Source organism: Acinonyx jubatus, chromosome A3, assembly GCF_027475565.1.
Source record: "Acinonyx jubatus isolate Ajub_Pintada_27869175 chromosome A3, VMU_Ajub_asm_v1.0, whole genome shotgun sequence".
Taxonomy (NCBI): domain Eukaryota; kingdom Metazoa; phylum Chordata; class Mammalia; order Carnivora; family Felidae; genus Acinonyx; species Acinonyx jubatus.
Genome location: NC_069388.1, coordinates 69,161,311 through 69,185,399, shown reverse-complemented (window position 1 = coordinate 69,185,399; position 24,089 = coordinate 69,161,311).

The following is a 24,089-nucleotide window of genomic DNA, read 5'->3' as shown; positions in this document are numbered from 1 at the left end:
GAAGAGAGGTCAGGAATTTGAGAAGTACTATTATTTTTGCTTAATTTTACCCTTTGTGAAATATAGATAACTTGAAAAGTGCTGCTTATATTCATCTACCTTTTTTTCATTTAATCAACTTTTATTGAGCATATTCAGGAATTCTTGTTATGTATTTGACAAAAGGTACATCTTTATTACTGAACTGCTTGTACAGTTGATTTAAAATTAGAAGTGAAAGGGACCCTAGGGTGATTAATTCATGTCAAGGAATTTGTTGAGAGAAAAAGTAGACAGCAGTGTCTTCATTCTGTATCTAAGGGAATAAAGCCTTGAAAGTTTGTGGGATCCCCAGGTTATAAAGCTAATGGTGGCAGAGGCAGGATGGAAACACAGGTCTAATGTTCTTTCTACCAAAAGAACCCTTAAAAGCAGAAGAAGAAAGAAGGGAAATTAAGGACATGAGAAGTGTGAGAACTGACCTGCCACTGTTGGCTTGAAAATGGAGGGGACCATGCCAAAAGCAAGGAAGAAACTGAATTTTGCCAACAACCAATGATTGAGAAAGAAGACACCAAGCTGAGATGAGAATGCAACTGTGGCTGCTATATGCTGATTGCCACCATAAGAAACCAACCCTGCTATGCTAGACTTCTGAACCACAGAAATCTGAGATCGTAAATTGATGTTTTAAGCAACTAATCTTTGCTAATGTGTATCGCAACAATGGAATCTGTTATTTCTATTGTGTAATCCATGGGTGAAACATTTCTCTCCAGTGTTTCCTTGTTTCTAACCTCATATTGGGCCATCTAGAAACTTGAAAGGAAGGAACCCTGTACATATGGCTGCTTGAAGGGTAATCAAATATGAAGCATGAAAGTAAGAATGATGTCGGAGAAACTGCTTTAACTTCTGATTTGGCCAGTTGTGGGATGTGTGATCTTAAACAAGTCTTTTCCTATTTTTTTAAATCTTAGATTTCATGGCTAATAAAAAGATAAATTATCCACTCCAATGATCTCTTAAGAGTTGTAAAGATAAGGAACACCTGGGTGGCTCAGTTGGTTAAGTGCCTGACTTTGGCTCAGGTCATGATCTCATAGTTCATGGGTTCAAGCCCTGCATCAGGCTCTGTGCTGACAGCTCAGAGCCTGGAGCCTCCTTCAGAGTCTGTCTCCCTCTCTCTCTGCCCCTTCCCCTGTCACACTTTGTGTCTCAAAAATAAACAAACGTTAAAAAAACAAAATAAAAAAAAAACTATAACCTAAAAAATGAGATTATTAAATTTAATGAGTAAATTTATTAATTTACATAATCTAGATTGGATTGATGACTATGTGACAGAGGATGATCTATATCAAAACATTCGTTTTAAGAAAAATGGCAGTAGAGAGAACAGTCTTAAAGACGTAAGTGGATGGGAATGGAGTAAAAGATTTTAAAGCAATTTCAGCAAACTCAGGATAATCACTGGTAACTATTATCCAAAATGCAGGTTATGTTGTAGTGTCAAAATATCTTCAATCCTTCATCAACAGCTAGTTCCAAAAACTTAAATTATCTTTTAAGAAAAGAAATGTATTCTAGGTTTAGTACATTTTTGGATTAAAGTTGACAAATCCTTAATTATCAAACACTGTTATATGTATGCATGACAAGCACCTAATTCACTCCACATGGATCTCCAAAGATTTAGGCCGTGTTCAGTGAGGTGATCCAAAAGTCATAAATTTAGAATGTGAAAATAACATAAAACTTCAAAAAAAGTTTGTAAATATTCTGCACATGCACTTATCTCATTGTAGACTAACAATAAATGGAAATAAACAGTTCAGGTACTGGTACCAGTCTGGGGCCACATCTTTTAGTCCAACATTGCTTTATTCCATAGTTTTGTTATATAATTTGTGAGACATGGGAGTGATTCCTAGCAATCTTAGCAATTCTTTTATAAATATTTTCAGGAGTTTCCTAGGTTTGAATTGGCATGTTTGCTGCCAAAATTTTGTATTATAGGTTAATTTTGCTCTGTATTTTTCTGGAAGCTTGTACCAAATCACCAGTTAGGAACTTGTTGCCTATCTGATTGATTTGTACTACATTTATGAGTCCAGAACCGAGGTATGCTTTGAAAAAATGTAAAATTAAGAAATATACAATGCGTTGGTACCATTATTACCTATTTAAGGTTTTGGTAACATTTTTCATGTCATATATACATTTACATTAAATCAAACCTGTATATTAAAATGATTTATTTTTCACATAATTCCAACTTCAATGTTCTTAGTAAAATATATTAAGTGGTAGAGTATTTTCATATATGAAACATTAATCATCAAAATCTGGTTTATTTAAAACCTAAGGTTTATAGTATTTGAATTCTGAATTATTGTGGAATTAAAATGGCTTGCTCTCTCTCTATATATAGCTATAAATAAAAGATATATATACGTCATTATATATATCATATATATATATGATATACATATATATATGTATATATGTATATATGATATACATATATACATATATATATGTATATCATATATATATATGTCATTAAGGTGCCAAATTTAAACAATAAATTGAAATTGATGATACTAATGGTAAAAATCTTAAAAACACTACATTTGGGAGTGAGTTAGTATAGTGAGTTAAATAGTAGTCCCCCAAAAGTTATGTTCACCAGAAGCTCAGAATGTGACTTGATTTGAAATAAATGCCTTTGCTGATGTAATTAAAGTAAGAATCTTGAGATCATCCTGGATTTAGGTTGAGCCCTAAGTATAATGATGAGTTTCCTTATAACAGCCAGAAAATAAAATACAAAGAGACATGGAAACATCATTTGGAATATGGAGACAGGCTGAAGTGATACATCTCTAAGCCAAGGAACACCAAAGACTGCCTATACTCAGTAGATGCCAGGAGTGACATCTGAAACATACTTTTCATCAGAGCTCCTATAAAGAACTAACCTTTCTAACACTAATTTTGGACCTTTGGCCCCCCTGAACTGCAAGTAAAAAACCAACTGCTGTTTTAATTCACCAAGGCTATGGTAATTTGTTACAGCAACACTAGGATACTAATACAGTGTGGTATATATTACTATTATCCACAATTTTTTGCCTATCTGTATATGTACACATACTTTGCCAAGGGACTTCTCACTAACAGGGAGCATCTATTTCCCTGCCTCTTAGACTGTGGGTTTGCTCATCTGACTTGTGAGGCAAATTATTGAAGCAGATATGAGAAGAGAGTGAACAAGTTTCAAGCCCACATTTTCAGAAACCTTACATATCTCTGCTTGTTCTTTTAAGCTTCAGCCAGGCCCTCAGAAAGAAGGTGCTTGGCTAGCCCACTGGACCTAGGAGAATCAGGAATAAAAGTGCTCTTGCCAACATACAGTAAACAATAAGTAATTGCTATTTTAAGTCTCTATGTTTCAGTATGGTTTTTACACAACTACCATTTATCAATAAAATAAAGAAATATTCTTTTCCTTTAAAATTTTTTAATGTTTATTTTTGAGAGAGAGACAGGGAGAGACAGAGAGAGAGAGAGACAGAGCACGAGCGGGGAAAGGGCAGGGAGTGAGGGAGACACAGAATTCAAAGCAGGCTCCGGGCTCTCAGCTGTCAGCACAGAGCCAGATGTGGGGCTCAAACCCACGAGATCATGACCTGAGCCAAATAGGATGCTTAACTGACTAAGCCACCCAGGTGCCCCTGAAATATAACTCTTTTCAATAATACACTTTTGTTAAGAACTGTTTCAAGTTATGGGGTGCCTGGGTGGCTCAGTCGGATAAGCATCTGACTTCAGCTCGGGTCATGATCTCATGGTTTGTGGGTTGAGGCCCCACGTCAGGTTCTGTGCTGACAGCTCAGAGCCTGGAGTCTGCTTGGGATTCTGTACCTCCCTCTCTCTCAGAGCTTGCACTCAATCTCTCTCTGCCTCTCAAAAGAACTGTTTCAAGTTAATGATTTATCCTGAATGTCCTACTAAGAGGAGTTTTTAATTGGGTGCGAAACAATGGCAATTAAAAAAAAAAAAAAGTAATCTCTTCTCCAGATTGACAAGTCTTTAGTAAAGTACTATGAAGTCCTTTTGAAACGAGTAAGAACTGGATTTTGATATTTTTTAAGTTTATTTATTTATTGTGAGAGTGAGAGAGAGTGGGAGAGGGGCAGAGAGAGAGAGAGAGAGAGAGAGAGAGAATCCCAAGCAGGCTCCATTCAGCTCAGGTCTTGATCTCATGACCATGAGATCATGACCCGAGCCGATATTAAGAGTTGGATGCTTAATCGACTGAGCCACCCAGGTGTCCTTGGATTTCAACATTTTACTGTATTTATCCTATGTGCTTATGTCAAGGACATGATGATGTTCCATGTCCATAAACATTTGCCTCTGGTCACGTTATGCTCTGACTCTACATGCTTTAGTTCCTAAAGATAAATAGGTAAATGCAAACTCCCTAACAAGATGTACAAGGTGTTTGTGGTCTGGCCCCGTTTATTTACCTGTAGCAGACGTTTTTGTGTCCCATATCATATATCCTCAGCCCAACTTAGATATCATATGCAGCTACTGTGGAGAGTTCATGAGCACAGTTTATGCCTCCAATTCATCTCTTTATAATTTGTGTCAAATTCATCCCTTATGACAACATTCATCTCAAATGTATGCAGCAAATCTTTCAGCTGCCTTCCAGCCCAGTGATTCTCCTCATGGGGTGGAAGGTGGTCCCAGGCTGCCAGAGCTCCTAGATATATCCTGGGAATATGGAGGAATTAATTTCCCAGGGTAACCTCAGTTGATATGACCTGAGTGCCTCCAGGTAAATTTTCCAGCCTTCCTTTAAGAGGACAATTCTAGAAGATATTATTTATCCCTCTCAGGAGCCCTGATGAACTGAGCCCCCATTATACAAAGGAGGGATCCTGATAGTTATTCTTACCTTAACTTTTTCTTCTTGCTTTCTGTTCTTTCACTCTTGCTTCTTGGGATCACCTTCTAATTAAAATTTTAGCACCCAAATCTTTGGCTCAGGCTCTGCTTTAGGAGGAATCCAAACACCATCCCTCCACTCAATCTTATCTCTCACTCATTTTTTGCCACTTGAGCTATATTATTTATAGTTCCCAATAAGTTTTCACACTCAAATGTGCTAATTTGCATATGTTACTCATATGGCTTTCTAGGACACTCTACTTAAGAACTCATTCTCTACCTATCTCTTAATTTTACTCAGTTGTTCTTTCCCTTCAAGTTATACCTTAGGGACCACCCCTTCCATAATACTCCTCCAAAGATGTCTTGCCTAAAGTGCTCCCTTTAATGAATCCATATATCATTGTACTGATAACCCTGAATAATAAGAAAATATTTATTTGCCATACTCTATCAGTTTATACCACTACTGTAATAAAGAATAGAAAAAAAATTGTTGTCAAGTGTCAATCCTCCCCTGTTGAAAAAGAATTTCCAGATATTTAATAGCCCTGTCCTCAGATACATTTGTTACTCAAAACCATCCTTACTAACAGCCTTGTTTTCATTTTCATTTGTTATGAAGGTTTCCAAGCATGAAACTATGTTTCTAGATAAAACTAGCAACACTGGAAAATCCATTATTTAATCTATCTGTTCATTAATACAATAATAAAGTTCATTTTGTGTGTTCAGGCACTATAATAAGCACTGAGATACACAGTTAAATAAGACAATTCCCACGTCTTTTAAAAAAATTAAAAAAAAAAAACAATAGAGAGATTCAGGTGATGAAGTAAGCCCAAGATATGTTTTCATAAATGTTCTTCATAAGAGGAAAGAAGGCTTTTGATCTAGACATAATTTTTTTTAATTTTTTTCAACGTTTTTTATTTATTTTTGGGACAGAGAGAGACAGAGCATGAACGGGGGAGGGGCAGAGAGAGAGGGAGACACAGAATCGGAAACAGGCTCCAGGCTCCGAGCCATCAGCCCAGAGCCTGAAGCCGGGCTCGAACTCACGGACCGCGAGATCGTGACCTGGCTGAAGTCGGACGCTTAACCGACTGCGCCACCCAGGTGCCCCGATCTAGACGTAATTAAAGCAAAGCATAATAATGGTGGTTAAGATATATTGAGAGTTTATTACTGTCTAAGCACACAGCCAAGTGGAGTATCTCAAATGCTAACAACCTTTTGATCTATGTACCTTATTCCCACTGTACTGAATAGAAATTCGTAGCAAAGACAAATTAAGCAAGTACCCAGAGAAAAGCAAAGAAGAGTTTAACTGAGAACTCTAATTCATGTTGTCAGGATCTGTAATTCCTATGCTTTGACACCACATTTCAGATATTTAGGTATTATACAAGAGATCACCAAAGTGTTCAGGTGAATGAGGAAGGAGAACAGAATAAATTGGAAAAAGTTGATAATGGTAGATTAGTTGGTGATAATTGATAATATTTTCCCATAATTAACCACAAATACTAAACTGGTAGAATTACTTTTTTTGCTTTTAGAGTGGATTGTTCAAAATATGGAGTCACAAAACTGACCTAAGTAACCACTTCATTTGAGTCTATTCACACATGCCACTAGAATTTAAAAACAGTATTTTATCTCAGAAGTGTATTTTATCTCAGAAGTGTATTTTTTTAAACTCACCAATGTGGCCGTATGACAACAGTGAAATGTCATGTATTTCCAAAGGAAATTCATTGTTTTGGCAGAGGCCATTCATTCGATATTTCTGATTTGCAATTTTAGTGGATGATGATGTGCACTGCCAGGTTTTCCCCATTACCCTTGTCCTCTGACAAAGACAGCCACCTTGCCCAAAATCATGCTTCATTACTGGGAGGCATCCCACATGCAAACACTGCTTAATATGGGACACGAAGGCCAGACCTTCTTGCCTCAGGTTGGGACAGATCTGCAAGGTTACTCCAAATGCCAAGTACTTTGTAGCATTGGTTAAAATCTTTGGTGTGACTTTATGGCAGATCAGCTTCTCCCTCGGCCTAATTTTGCTTCTCTCATGCCACCACAGAGAGCACTGCCCAGTAACCTTTGTCCATACAAATCTTTATCAGGGTCTGAAATTTGTCTTTCTCTTCCTTGCAAACTAAAATTTTGAGTGCTGAGATACACAAATTCCCCTTTCATGAATGCTGGCAGAAGAAACAAGACTTCTGTTTCAGAGGCATATGAAGTTATTACTCATGGCAAAGCAATCGGCATGAGAATAAAAACTGAATCAGTTCTCCTATAGCCCTCAAGTCCAATATAGTGGCAAAATTAAGGGTCTAGCTGGATGTCCGCACACACAATGCATTTCCTTACAGAAGAGGGACACTGAGCTGGGGAATGTAGCATTTTACAATAAGCACTGAATAAACTTGTTCTTTTTCATGGGGCTGATTATGTCATGCCTCAGGATTTGTTTTCACATACACAACTCTGAAAAACGTCGTGTTTAAACAGTGGTCAGAGCCCCACATTCTAGGCACAGCCAGCAAAAATATGCAGGATTGCTCAGGACCAAGCGTGGATTTCTTCTACTGATACTCTGCATCAGATGTGCTTCCCAGGAGCACCAATCTATGGAAACAATACTCCCTGTAAAATGGACACACCACATAAGTACTTTTTCAGCCCACACTTTGTTATTCATTTTTCTCATTATCATCTAAAATGATAAATCAGTGGTCTTAAATGGGAAAAATCGGAGAAAGGGATCAAGAGGTACATCCTTCCAGGGGCACCTGGGTGGCTCAGTCAGGGAAGCCCCGGGCTTCGGCTCAGGTCATGAACTCTCGGTTTGTGAGCTCGAGCCCCGCATCAGATTTTGTGCTGACAGCTCCGTGTCTGGAGCCTGCTTCCGATTCTGCCCCTCCCTTGCTCATGCTCAGTCTCTGTCTCTCAAAAATGAATAAACATTAAAAAAAAAGAAAATCAAAAAAAAAAAAAGAGGTACATCCTTCCAGTTTCAAAATAAATAAGTTACAGAGTTGTGATGGACAGCACAGGGAAGGAATATGTAACATTGTAACAACTTTGTATGATGACGGGTAACTGCACTCACGTAAATATAGAATCACTATGTTTTATCTCTGAAACTAATCAATACTATATGTCAGTTATTCTTCAATTAAAAAATCTAAAATGATATATCAGTTGTCTTCATATTCTTTAAAAATTATACAGCTGTACTATGGGCTAGTGAGGAGGGCCTTCACGTCCACGTCACGCACCACTTCTAAACGCTGTTTGTAACATACACTTGACCCTTGAACAAGTTTGAACCGCCTGGGGCCACTTACCCGCAGACTTCTTTCCATTAATATAGCACAGTACCGTACCTGTATTTTCCCTTCTAGTCCTCATGGGTTTCTTAATACTGTAAGAATACAGTATATAGTACATATGACACCCAAAATATATGTTAGTTGACAGTTTATATTATCCCTAAGGCTTCCAGTCAACAGTAGGCTATTAGTAAAGTTTTTGTGGAGTCAAAGTTATGCAGATTTTCTGCTGTGCTGGTTGGCGGCCCAACCCCGTGTTCTTCAAGGGTCAGCTAAACATACTCCGTTGTTGTTTTTTATTCACCTGAGTTACTCGGTGCCGGCGGCCCAGGTACCGCACTGGTCTGTGAAGAGTCTTGTTCACGCTGTGAAGTAAATCTGTCTTCATGGTCACGTTCCCCTCACAGACTCAACACCTCAGCGAGGCGGCGCCTCAGGCAGGCCCGCCAAGACGGGTGTTCTAGCTTCCGCCCAAAGGTCGCGCGGCTCGTGAGGCAAGCACGGGGAGTGAACTGCGCACGCGCTGAGCACAACTCTGTAGTCCTGAAAGCGCTACTTCCTGCCCGAGCCGGCCCGGCCCGCTGGCTTCTGGCCTGGAAGCCCTTGGCCTGAATCCCTCCTCTGCCAAGGTCCCAGGCCTCAGCGACACCATTGTGCCCCTCCATTCTGAGATGTACATCCTCCAGGTCAGTGTATACATTTTTAAAATTGTTAAAGTTGCCGGATGGAAAAAATTAGCAACATATTGTACTTACAAAGTGGTAATAATCACTAATAACATTGGAGTTACTCTACATCATCTCAGTTCTGAGATATTTGCCTAAATGCTTCCCATGAATTAATGAAATTCTGTATCTTAAGTCCTGCGGAGGCATTTATACTGATGACAATAATTTCCTTATGTGAACAAGGGGAAGAAAAACGTATCAGCTTTGATTTTTGTCTGGAAATGTGCATTTTTATTTCTCAAACAAAAACAAAAAAAGGAACACGTGTCTTGAATGATGCTTAGCTACTATTGTAAACTATTTACAATTTTCCTTGAAGTTTTCTATGAAAACTATGAAAACTCTATTTCCTTGAAAATATATCAGCCTCAAGTTCTTTTTATATAGTTTTGGAAGAGCATCTAAAGATTATATTTTCTAGCATAAGGAAGAAATTTAGTGATATTATAAAGAAGTATTAAAATTAACAGGAAATGTATAGCAGACCTGTGATTGGGATGTTTCAGTGGGAAGAAGAGTGTTCATGGAAAAATACTTTGGAAAGGAGGAACAAAAGTTAGAATAGAGCCAATGATTAACTGTGTTGTACATACTCCTGTGCTTATTATTAAGTTTACTTTCTTTTTTAATCTAAATAGATCTAATTGAAATAGATTCTATCCTAAATAGGAAAGGACTTGCAATTTTTAGCGGGTTAGGATTGTGACCAGGTTTCAATCTAGTGTGTTGCTCTAGATTTGTGATGCACAAGTTCAGGATCAGGTTTAGATATAGCTGGGAAAGAAAAACAAAAACAAAAAACAAACAAAAACAAAAACAAAAAAAACGAGTAAGCCCAGAGTGATTTGACCAAATTCTTGGCATGATTCATAGAATATCCCTATAATAGGAGGTTGAGTGAGTCTTGTTGCTGGAACTAGCTAACAGGGTCCAGGGCTGGAATCAAAGAGATTCTGACATTATCGTGATAGAGACATGACAACGGTTTGGGGCCAGAGCCAGTCTAGAGCCTACTCAGAAATGGGAAATCCAGCTCTACCACAATCAAATTACACTCAGTGTTTAGTTCCTTTGAAAAGAGTTTTGAAACCCTTTATTCATATCGACTGCCTATGCCAGTGGGCAAAATTTCTGAGCCCCTGCTCCAGAGCTGAAAGAGGGACAATGCTGCGCTTCTATTTAAGGGACACCCCTCCATTATAAAGCTGTAGGGTGGTCTTCTCAGCTTGCTTCTTCATATATTTAACTTTTGCCTTATGAATGAATTGGGCTAAGGGTCTGAAAACTCACAGCCTGGGGGTATATCCCCTGCTCTGTGTGAGATGGATTGAGGAAGGGAGCCCTCAACCTTTTACCGCACTCAGTAAGAATTTAGCCTCGGCAACTTGTAACTGGGAGGTGGATAAGAGAAATTCTGGTAGCCTGCCCTTCATGTTGAAATACCATATCTCTTGACTGGGAGGTCAGGGAGAAGGAACTGGGCTTTCTTGGTCACAGTGCCTAGATTGGAGCTTCTGTCATTACACTCTTTTATTTCTATTTTTTTAATTCTCAACTAAACTGTATTACTTTATTAGAGATAAACAGCCATTATTAAGGGTCAGGGCATAGAAGGGAGAAAGTAGGGCCAGCTCCTTGGCTGAAGAGCAACCTGGAAATATTGTTGATGGAAGAAATTTAGGTCAGAGAGACCAAGCATGGGTCTGTGCTTACTGTCCAAGGGAAGAGAGAATGGAGGAGTGAGGGAGCAGATCATGGTCAAAGTGCTATAGACACTCGCTGTTCTTACCAAGACTTAGCAGATTTTCTAAACTAATATTTCTTAATTTTCTTTATGTCCTCATGACCATTTGCACAGACTTTAAATGGTTATCTTTTTCTATGCTTTTCACCAGTTATCACTGGGTCTGCAGGGCTATTTAAGCTGCCATCCCAGATATCTAAATTTAGTAAGGACATTCTTAATAAAGGCATTGGAGCAAATTCCAAATTTTGAGGAATAGTTGAAACATCAAGTATATCAAGCAACATGAATTGAGCCAACCAACTCAAAGCAGTTTATTTTATTCTCAAAAGCTTCAAAAATGATCCTGATTCCAACATTTTTTGTTTGTTTGTTTGTTTTTTGTTTTTTTTTGTGAGTCAGTCTTGGACATTTCCGAATATATGATCTAAAATTATTGATATTAATTTTGTCCTGCCCCAAATGCTATTTTATCTTAATAAATTATGGTCTATAATTTATAAATTTAAACTAAATTTAATATATATTCATTTGTGTGCAAGATGGCACAAAGGGTAGTTGTGCTGTATTACAAGATATCTGGGGACTGAAAATACAGAACTTCTGTGTTGGTTTTTGTCCTACCCCTGTGATCTGAGTGACTTTGCATGGTTGTTCTTTCACATTGTACCATTAACTAAAACTTGAGATTTGATTAGATGATCTTCAGGTCAGTTGGAACTCTTAACCCCATTCAATTCTATGAGATAATAGCCTGACATCCAGGTAAAAATGTTGAGGAGAGAGCTGGAAATAAGGGGTTAGAAGTTGACCAAGAGTTCAGAAGTAGAGATTTATATTATGGTTGATTATTATTGATTTTGTATTAAAAAAAAAGAAAAGAAATAAGGATAGGTTTGCTTCTTGTAGAAGGACAAATCAAAGAAGAAAATCACCAGACAGACAGAAGTACAATGAAAATCGAGACCTTTTAAAGTCTTGGAACTTAAAGGTAGACAATTTCAACCAGAAAAACTGATCAATAATGTCAAGAGACAAAAATATCCATAGCAGAGTTGGACAAAAGGACATTTGACCTAACAGTTGTATACTGTGTGTGATCACAGTTTTGAAGAGTGAGGAGGATAGTGGTAAGTTTTTGGAAAATAAAGGAAAATCTGAATAAGGAAGAAATAAAAAACATTCATTATAAAAGAAACAGGAGTGGTAAGAGTAGGCTTTGGAGCTTAGTGTACATATATGTTTTAAGGTAACTAATAACTGTACCATTTGAAATAAGTTTAATAGTCCTTCTCCTGAACTAAGCTTTTTGTATGTTAGAGGGAATCTACTATTTATATCATTCTTCGAAGTGGTATATAATTGATTTTGCAATGAGCATGTTTTTGTGTTTTCAAGGAAGATTCTATTACACTACCTTTATCCTGTTTTTTTAGAGTGCATCTTATTTTTTGTGTAATTCAATCACTTATTATATATGAATACAGTTATATTTGAATTACTATATATGAAAATGATCTGGATAATGATTTGATTAATTTTTCCTTGACAGAAATGGGATATTCAAAATTCTATAATGATTTTAAAACGATGTGCTACAGCCTACACAGTTTGATTTTAAAAGTGATTCAAATGTATGTAATTGTTACTGGTTTTGGTTTTTTTTTTGTTTGTTTGTTTTTGGAATTTACCACAACCCATATGTTGGTAGGCTGTAACACTTCAGTTTTCTTCAGCCTTCTTTCTTGGCAAGATTTCCTGTAACTGCAACTATTGATACAAAACTCCAAATTACTTCACTGATTTTTCTTCTTTCCTGGTGAAACAACATCTTATTGATTCTTAGAGCTTGTTCCATTTTAAGTGGCTTATCTAGAAAAAAAAATATTCTTTTATGGGTATAATCTTTACACCTTTTTTGACCTGGAAAAGAAAGTATGTAGGAAAGATGCAAGATCAATCTTTAAGCATTTGAAGGGCTATCAGACAGCAGGGGAATGTTCAAAGGGTAGAACTCAGTCAAATCAGTGGAAGTTGCATCATTTGGCTCAGCATAAGGAGCTTCATAACAATGCAATCAATAGCCTCCAGGGAGAGCAAGTTCTGTCTGAGTGACGCTGAGGATCATCTGTTACTCATTCTGTAGAAGAAGCAAGAAACCCCCTGGACAAGGCAAGAGGCTGTAGCAGGAATAGAAAGTTTGCACTCAAATACCACTTAAAAAGTTATCTTATGTGAACCTCTTACATTTACAGATGAGATTGAATGAAGGGAGTCTGATGATTTAAATTAATGAGCCCCTAATCTAGTTTATTGTTAGAACCACCTGCCATGTTCTGTGTGCCTGTATGTGCGTGTTGGTATCGGGGAGTGGTGGCTGGTTAACAATTTACTGACTCACCACAAGACTACTCAATTGGAATTTCTGACTGGATATGAAATGTGATTTTGAAGATCAATGAAGTTTGGGAACCATTGATACCACTAAGAACACTAGGTTCCTAATCATATGTTCGTTTTATCATTTGACATTGTGTAAGTCCCTTTCATGTAATATCTATGAATTTTGTCTTCAAAACACTATGTCTCTAGGGGCACCTGGGTGGTTCAGTCAGTTAAGCATCTGACTCTTGATTTCAGTCAGGTCATGATCTCACTCAAGGTTCTGCACATTCAATGTGGGGCTGCTTAAGAGTCTCTCTGTCCCTCTCTCTGCCCCCCCCCCCATGTGCTCCCTCTCAAACAAAACAAAACAAAACAAAACAAAACAAAACAAAAAACAGTATTTCTCAAGTCAATATAATTTGTGATCTTCTTATTTTAAAATGGATCAATTTAAGTTGTCCATTTAGGTTTCATCTAGTTTTAATTAGAGATTGTTCTATGAAATAATGAAATTAGGGCACCTGGGTGGTTCAGTTAGTTAAGAGTCTGACTCTTGATTTAGGCTCAGGTCATGATCTCACAATTTGTGAGATCAAGCCCTGAGTCTGCTGTCAGCGCAGAGCCTACTTGGTATTCTTTCTCTCCCACCCTCCCCCCCGCCCCTCCCCTGTGCGCTCTCTCTCACTCTCTCTCTCCCTCTTTCAAAAATAAATAAACTTAAAAAAATGATGAAATTAACAAGAAACCATCTTAATGTGAGTGAGGCCAACAAACCATATTCAAAGTAAATGAATGAATCAATGCAATAAAATGGATACAAGCAGATTTTAATCTAAGAGCTGTTAACACAGAAAGAAACGTTTACTGATTTATATCTATTTTTTATCAGGTCGTATAATTATTTCACTTGTTCTTCCCTTTGACTTTAATAGCTGCTGGTTTCTGCTCTTTACTAAGTCTGTTTTTTTGTTGTTGTTCTTGTTTTTTATCATAACCAACTCTTGAGTATCCTTTATCATTAATTCCTCCTTGTCTGTTAAGCCATTAACTCATTAAGGAGTGGGATTCTAGTTTATGTGAGCCCTGCTTGAGAGATCATGCTAGAAATTGGATAAGATATAGCATAGGTGGTTTGACAATGCTGAGTTCAGAGGAAGTTTTATAAACTATAAGTCTTATATACTATAAATGTGCAGTTCCTCTATATTATGTATGTTTCATTCAGTTATTTGATGATCATAATGCTGTTTTTTAAATTTTTTTAAATTTTAGTATTTATTTGTTTTTGAGACAAAGAGAGACAGAGCATGAACGGGGGAGGGTCAGAGAGAGGGAGACACAGAACCTGAAGCAGGCTCCAGGCTCCGAGCTGTCAGCACAGAGCCCAATGCAGGGCTCGAACTCACAGACCGTGAGATCATGACCTGATCCGAAGTCAGACGCTTAACCGACTGAGCCACCCAGGCGCCCCCCATAATGCTGTTTTTAATGGAACTTGTTATTTGATACCACTAAGTCTTTCTTAAACATTTTTCTCTTAAGGCTGTATTTTACTTAAACTTTGTGTTTAACTAGTGTATCTAAGTATAAATGCTTACATAAATCTCATTTCTTATGTAACCTAAGAAAGCTAGATAGTTTCATTGATCTTCAGTTTCCTCACCAGTAAAATGATTGGATTTCTCTTCTCCTTATCTGGCGAGCCTCATTCTTGCTAATAAGGCATTCCCTTGAAAGACCTTACTCAAGCAGAACTATTAGCTTACAGTTACAACTCATTAATTGGCAAGTGCCTCAGTCAGGAAAACAGCACATTCCCGTCAATTCCCTAGGGTGGGAAGTCTTTAATTTGCAATATTCCAATGTCATTCATTCATATCTTCCTGCCTATTTAGTCATACCTACCTACCATATGTATCATCCACTATTAACAATTTCTTTAGTGCTTTAGGACAATGATATATACAAAAACCTTCCCTCCATGTAACTACACTAACTCAATCTTCTGGTCCAAATGGAGCTGCTGTCACATTTCCCTGTTAATTTGTAATTGTCTAGGTTCTCAATTGTTTTGGTCCAGAATCTTGAAGTGGTGTTCTTTTTTTTCCAGTGCATTTTAAACATATCTCTAGCTTCATATATTACTGCTCCACCTCACAAGTTTTAACTGATTGTCAGTTTTCATAATGTGTCAAGGAGAGCCAGCCATTTACACATTCTACACTGCCTATCAGTCAGTCCTTATGAAGCTGAAAATGGTGTGAAAATGTCATTGTTCACCAGGCAAGTTGAAAAAGCACCTGTTAAAATTTTCATCATATTTTTAGAGCAACAATAACCAACAGAGAAGGTGGTATAACACACATACCTGTACATTTGATGTGTTTTTAGTTATTTTACTTAAGAATAGCAATAACTTTTCTGTAGTCAGTATATATAGATGAAGTTACCAAAATGTTAAAAATAAGAGATATATGAATATTCTCTATGATTTAAAAAATAAAATCTACCTATAATGAATTATAACAGTCATATGCAAAGTACCTCAAGAGACTTAATAGTTCCATTGTTGGTTTGAGCATATTAACTTATTAAGATACAGATACAAGTCAGAGAGGGACATGACCAGTGCTTATTTATTGTCTATGGATGGATCAAAAAAGCACATCCACAGATACGCTAGTAATGGCCTCAGCTAATGGACTGGGAGTGATACAGCCCTTTGGGAAAGCATTCATATTTTGAGATGATTGTGCACAAGCCTGATTCTGAAATGTATTCTTATTCTAAGTAGGCTTGTCTAAAGTAAGACTAGTCTGGTTATTCAAAAAATTTTCTCCCTTTTGTTGGTGATAATTCTCACAGAAAAATAATACAATAGTATGGAGAAACTGGGACTGTCATATAGATGCGACTATTTTAAGTATTATGAGAGGTATGTATATAATTTAATACCTTGGCTTTGTGAACTTATAGATTAGTCATGTAATTTTGGTAAATGGGAGTCTTCCCTTGAGAAAAAAAATGTATTGTCATTTTACTTACAAAAATGAGGCTTCTGATGAGATCTTGTCATTTGTGACAACATGGATGGACCTAGAGGGTATTATGCTAAGTGAAATAAGTCAGATATAGAATGGCAAATGCCATATGATTTCATTTATTTGTGGAATCTCAGAAGCAAAACTCTTTTTAAAAAATATTTATTCATTTATTTTTTTTTTTGTTTATTTAGAGAGAGAGAGAGAGAGAGAGAGAGAGAAATAATTGGAAGTTTGTGTCTCTGTCCTGTTTATTTTACCCATCCTCCCACCCACTCCCCCTCTGGCAACCACAAGTTTGTTCTCTGTATTTAAGAGTTTTATTTCTTAAGGACATAAGTTGTTTCAGTGTCCAACTCTTGATTTTGGCTCAGGTCATTATCTCATGGTTCACAGGTTCAAGCCCCACCTTGGGCTCTGCATGGACAGTGCAGAGCCTGCTTGGGATGCTGTCTCTCCCTTTCTCTGCCCCTCCCGTACTCACTCTCTCTTTGTCTCTCTCAAAATAAATGAATAAAGTTTAAAAAAATGTTATACAATAAATAATTCATGGAGATGAAGTGTATATCACAGGGAATATAGCCAATAATATTGTAATAATTCCGTATAGTGACAGATGGTGACTATACTTATCATGGTAAACACTGAATAATATCTAGAATTGTCGAATCAATAAGTCATACACCTGAAACAAATATAACATTTTATGACTATTACATCTTAATAGTAATAATAAAGGAGCCTCCTGGAAGAGAATATTCAGCTCACCCATTGGGTTTCAAGCCAATGAACTAACTTGATGAACAGCAAAACTAGCAAATAGTTTCTAGTTTAAAAAAATAAACAAAACAAAAACAGTCTTCTGAATATTTAAGACTGACCTGGAAAGTGATAATCCTGAGTCTATGAGACTTCTTGGGAAATCCTTTGATAGTCTTTCTCCCAGGAATGAAAACCTTAGCTATATATACTTATTTGGGATTTTTAACTTTCACATTTTGCATCAAGATGAGGGCTTTCAAGTTCACAAATGCTTTATTCAACATTTGGCATTCTTTATGTATTCTTTTCTCTTGTCCTTTCTTACTCATGAATGGAGTGGATCTTCCTGTACAAAATTGCATTCTTCATAGCATTCAGCAGGAGTTCTATGCTTGTTTGTTATATGTATTTTAATCACTGATTTATTTTAATCTATGCAAAATGTTATTGCTTTCTGCAATAAATATCCAATATATATATATATATATATTTGTCATTCTGTCTTCATGTTATAGCTATCACTTAGGATCATTTCCCTCATACCTGATATATTAGTATTTTGTCCAATGCAAGTCTGATTGTGATAAACTCTCTCCATTTTTTTTGGTCTAAAATATCTTTCTTTTACTCTCACTTTGAAGATAATTTGACTGATAAAGACCTTTAAATAGGACATCTCTCATCCCACCTCCAAAATTTTAAGATATCCTATTGTCATCTAAGACAGAAGGCAATGCTTCATTGATAAGTTGTTTCATTGTTGTATTGAGAAATCAGTAACTGTTCAATAACTGTTGCTGGTAAATTGGAAAACACATGCAGAGTAATTGCACTGGACTCCTCCATTTTATACCACTCACAAAAATTAACTCAAAATGAACTAAAGAGGAGCCTCCTGGGTGACTCAGTTGGTTAAACATCCAGCTTCAGCTCACGTCATGATCCTGCGGTTCATGGGTTCAAGCCCTGAGTTGGACTCTGTGCTGACAGCTCAGAGCCTGGATCCTGCTTTCGATTCTGTGTCTCCCTCTCTCTGCCCCTCCTGTCTGTCTATCTGTCTCTCTCTCTCTCTCTCTTTCTAAGATAAATATTAAAAGAAAACATAAAAAGAAAATAAATTTTTTTTTTAAATGGACTAAAGACTTAAATATAAGACCTGAAACCATAAAACTCCTGGAGGAAAACACAAGAAAAAAGTTCCTTGACATAAGTCTTGGCAACAGCTTTTTGGATGTGACATTCCAAGATTGTCAACAAAAGCAAAAGTAAGTAAGTTAGACTATATCAACAATAAAAGCTTCTGTAGAGCAAAAGATATAGTCAACAAAATAAGAAGGCAACATAAGGAATGGGAGATACTATTTGAAAACCACTTATCTGATTAAGGGTTAATATCTAAACTATATAAGTACCTTACACCTCTCAATAGAAAAAAAAATAATCTAATTGAAAAATGGGCAGAGGACCTGAATAGACTTTTTTCCAAAGAAGACCCACAAATGGCCAACAGATCACTAATGCTCAAGATCACTAATCATCAGGGAAATGAAGTTCAGAACCATAATTAGATATCACCTCATACCTTTAGAATGGTTATTAATAAAAACTCAAGAAATAACAGGTGTTGGTGAGGGTGTATAGAAAAAGGGACCTTTGCATCTTCTTGGTGGAATGTAAATTGATACAACACTATGGAAAACAGTATGGAGTTTCCTCACAAAATTAAAAATAAAACTACCTGATGATCCAGCAATTTAACTTCAGTTTATGTATACAAAGGAAATGAAATCAGGGTCTCACAGGGATATCTGTACCACCCCCATGTTTATTGCAGCATTATTCACAATAGCCAAGATATAGAAACAGCTAAAGGTCCATTAGTGGATAAATAGAAAAAGACGATGGTGTGCATATGTATGGATTGTGTGTGTGTGTGTGTGTGTGTGTGTGTGTGTGTGTATTTATATATAACGTAATATTGTTTAGCCATGAGAAAGAAGGAAATACATTTGCAACAACATGAATGGATTTTGAGAGTATTATACTAAATGAAATAAATTAGAGAAAAATAAATATGAATGATCTTATTTATGTATGAAGTGTATAAAAGCCTAACTCATAAAAACAGAAAATAGCATGGAGGTTTCCAGGGGGTGGAGGTCGGTGAAATGGGGAGATGTTGATTAAAGGATACAAACTTCCAATTATAAGATGAATAAATTCTGGGGATCTAACATATAGCGAGGCGACTATAATTAATAATACTGTATTATATATTTGAAAGTTGCTAAAATAGTACATCCTAAGTATTCTCATCACAAAAAAGAAATGTAATCAAGTGAGGTGATGGAAGTGTTAAGTAATCCTACTACAGTAATCATATAAGTATATGAAATCATCATGTTGTACACCTTAAATTATACAGTGTTATATGTCAATTATATCTCAGTAAAATTGGGGGAAAAAACTGGGCTTCGATCCTTTAGAGAACAATTCTGTTTCTGATTCACCCTCATATTTAGGGTACAATACTTTGTTGTTCTAGATGAAAGCCTAAGGGATTTATCTGCTACCTTTCTCACCTTCACAGGCTTTGAACCCCAGTGTTTGTCACCAGTGATGAGTCTCTCAGAACTGTTCAACTGCTCAGGTCTCTCAAGAATCTCTTCTAGCACTGGCCTATATCTCTAGAGGAATAACGCCCCTCCTCCCAATTTGCACTCACATTTTCTGTTCTCTCATATCATATTATCCATTTCCTCTGGAACTTGCCCCCAGTAATTCTTCAGCACTTTTGAAGCTCTGATAATTTCAAATAGATATTTTAATTTTTTTCAGATTTTCTAGTTATTTTCAGGACAATTGGTCTGATGTTTATCTCTATATCACAGAATGTTTTATTTATTTATTTATTTATTTTTTATTTAAATTTCAGTATACTTTCAAGTATATAATATAGTGATTCAACAGTTACATATAACACCCAGTGCCCGTCACAAGTGCCCTCCTTAATCCTCATCACCTATTTAACCCATCCCCCCACCCACAATTCACCTCTATATCACATAGCTTAAGCCAGTCTAAATATGTAGCAAAAATACATGTTTGTTAAACAAAATTGCTATTTTACAAATGATGTAGCCATTGTATAAAGCAAAAAGTATAAGTACCTTTTTCAAATAACATAGTATCTAGCATCAAGACTAAGATCAACATCTGGATTTTTTAATTTGCTTTTTTACTATATCATGCTGTCCTCCTTAAAAACACTCAAGAGTGTCCTCTTTAAGGAGTGCCTAAGCTACATCTTTCTCATCCTTGTTATTGCAACCACACCACACCAAAACAAAACAAAAATCCCATCAGCAGTACTCTTTTATTTGTGCTTTATTATATATTAATATTTCCATGTAATTAAAATAAATTCTCAATGCTGCAATATTGCAATAAAACTGCTATACTCTTATATTGTTCAATGTGTAATATCCATGAAAATGAAGCAATTATGGAGTGCCTGCGTGGCTCATTTGGTTAAGCATCCAACTCTGGATTTTGTCTTCAGGTCATGATCCCAGGGTTGTGGGATCAAGCATTGTGTCCACCCAGCATAGAGCCTACTTAAAATTCTCTCTCTCCCTCTCTCTCTGCCCTTCCTCTCTCTCTCTCTCTCAAAAATAATTATTTTTAAAAAATGAAGTAATTATATATATTTCTAGAGATCTGTGGTTCTCCAGAGGTATTCTTAGTACTCTACCCATTAGTCCCCAGTTTCTTCTCTCAGCATTTTATGGGAATTTAGGATACTTACAAAATGGCAAAATATTCTAAGCATGGACATAGATGTAATGCAAATTCCTGAGAAGAGGGAATTTAGACATCCTGTAAAGTAGGACTGCAAAAACAAAACAAAACAAAACAAAACAAATGCATCTAATGGAGGAATTGATTTTTTACCAAGTTCCCTTAAGCTCTAAGATCTAAAAGCTCACTCAAATGTATTCATATAAAATGTGTGATATATTGTAAAGTCATGGACATCTCATAGAAATGTAACTTGGGTGCTACATACAGCTGGACCTCATAAAAGTCAGACCCAGAAAGGTGGGAACCAGGGTTATTTTTGTAACATAGAAAAGCTACATGGTCTCTCTTTGTCACTGGCATCTCTCCTTCCCAGTGTGAGTCTTCTCTTTTCAGCTCACCTTGCTTTGCAGTCAGTTCCTACTTTGTTCTTGTTTTCCCATATGGTTAGCTTCCTTGTGAATTAGGAATGCCTTTACAATTCAAGTCTAAACTCTACCTTATTCAGTTAACATTTTCAAAGGAGGGAAACTAGATCTTAACTAGAGAAATAAGGGCCTGATCCAAGTTAGGTGTTATCTTTGGTCTATCAGTCTTGCCTAAGGATAGTAAACATTGGGATTAGGATAATATTACTATGGCTTCATGCTAAAGGTTGTGGGCACTTGGCTCCAGATGAGGTTATCTTTTACGATGAAATAGAGAGGGATATGATATCAGCTCTCTTGATTCTGGACTCTAGGCCAAGCTAATAGAGTTCTTGGCTTTGCCCTCAGCATGTAGGTCAAGTTCACAGTATTGTCCCCAGGCTTATTATGTCAGAAAATGCTTTTATCTCGAACACCTGGGGTTTTATTTTGTTTTAAATTTAATCCCCTTACCTGTGATATGCACTTTCCAATTCTCCATAAATTCTATAAGCCCCACCAGCAGGTTGCTGTTACTGACCTTTTTTTTTTTTTTTTTAATTTTTTTTTAACGTTTTTTTATTTATTTTTGGGACAGAGAGAGACAGAGTGTGAACGGGGGAGGGGCAGAGAGAGAGGGAGACACAGAATCGGAAACAGGCTCCAGGCTCTGAGCCATCAGCCCAGAGCCTGACACGGGGCTCGAACTCACGGACCGCGAGATCGTGACCTGGCTGAAGTCGGACGCTTAACCGACTGCGCCACCCAGGCGCCCCAATTTACTGACCTACTTCTAATGAGGCGTTGAAATTAACAACCCAGGGTTAGAGAATTTAAGTAAAAGTGTATGGTGTGTATGGAATTTGCCAAGAGATTTGTTTAAAGCTGTCGAAATCCTTGCCTATGGAAATATCCTTGTAACTAGACTGGAAGGAGCCTTTCTCTTAACATACAGTGTGAACTGAACCTTATAATGGGCAGTTTTAATACACTATTTCATTTCATAATGACAGAAATTGTAAGATATTTATTATTATCTGCATTTGGGGATTAGGAATAGCAATTCTAGGCTTGAATCCAAGTTCTCCAGCTCACCATCTATGTTTCCTCAGAAAGATATTAAAGTCCATTAGTCTCAATTTCCTCTTCTGTAAAATGGTGGTGATAGTACCTATAATATAGGTTTAATGTCAAGATTAAATGATAAAAGTATTTAAATTTACTTACATATAATAGATACTTAAGCATTCCCTTGCCTTTTGCTCAATGATTTTAAACAATACAAATTTATTTAATGAATCATCTGTTACCATCTCTTTTCTTGGGCTGTGTTGTTACTACTTTAGCTGGGAAAATATTTCTGTGATCTTTTTTATGTATTTGTATACTCAAGACCATTGATATCAATTTGAGTACTAATTGTATTAACCTGTTTGGGATATTAAAGAAGCTGTTTAATCATAGGATTAGTAAAGTCTTTAAAATTTGGGTAAAGGGTTTATGATTCTACAGTATCATCTTTTTTTCCCAGTGTTTTACTATTCATAAATGTCAGCACTGTTTTCTCTAAATTTACCATTAGCTCTGACGGTTTTACATTGGTCACACCGTAATTAAATTATCGTGATGTTGTAAATCCAGAATAATTCATGTACCTTTAGATTACTTAAAAACTTCTTTGTCAACTCGTTCTGTTGGAGCAGAAAACATATCAGATCATTCTCATATTATGGCACATGTAAATACGATTACTAGAAGCCATGTGTCCTAGTCAATGAATTATTTTCTTCAGTATGCTTCATCTTCTATGGGAAATTCATTCCAATTTAGTTTAGTATGGGAAACAGGTTCTTGCTTCAAGCTTTCATACTGCCTTCAGATCTTATTTCCTCCTAATAACCTTTTCTGAAAAATGTATTCACTCATATATTTGACATAGAGACATGGGAGACTTGGTTCCTTTGAGAAATTATGATTTTCATAATCTGGAGTGTTAAGTGCTTAGACAGTGACAGTAGAAAAACCTTCTGAGGTAGCTGGGGCCAAATGGCCAATAGATGATCTAAAAGGTTTACATTTTAATCTGAAGGTGATGGGAGGGCATTGAGTAGGTTAGTGACCTAACTTTTTGAACACTGCATATTTCCTAAGAGCCCTGCACACAGTCTTTTTAAAAAAGATTTCCTGACCACAGTATAAACGATAGAATAGAGCAAGATTGTGAGCTATTGCTATAACTCCAGTGCACCTTGCCTAAGACCTGAAATAAGACCTTGACAGAGAGAACATTAAAAAAGAGAAGAAATTAAAGATAGCAAAAGAAAGAGAAGGACAGAGACTCAAAGTCAGATTCTTACCATAAAATCAATGGGAATAACGAAAGCATTTGCCCTCAGGACCAGGCTTGTCAGAAGGTAAGTGCAGGTTTATGAAATAGTGTTCTCACCATATTCCTCTTTTTGTCTGGTCTCTGCTTCAGTTCCTTTACCTTTTCTTCATATTTTCTGAAACAACTTGGTAAAACTTAGGATATCAGAACTAAATATCAAGGGTGCATGGGTGGCTCAGTCAGGTGACTGTCTGACTCTTGATTTCAGGTCATGATCTCACAGTTCATGGAATCAAGCGCCACATCTGGCTCAAGGCTGAGCATGGGACCTGCTTAAGATTGTGTCTCCAGCTCTGCCCCTCTGCCCCTCTCCCACTTCCATGGGCTCTCTCTCTCTCTCTCAAAAGAATAAATAAATTAATTAAATAATTAACATCAAGCATTTTTTAGAATACATATATCTACCTAACATTCTTATGTGAATGAGTCTCAATCAAAATGTAGATTTCTGCAACACATACTCCCAGAGTGGATGCTGGTATGATGGAAAGGTGGAGATTTACATTAGAAAGCTCAGAGTGGGGAGATTGGCTAT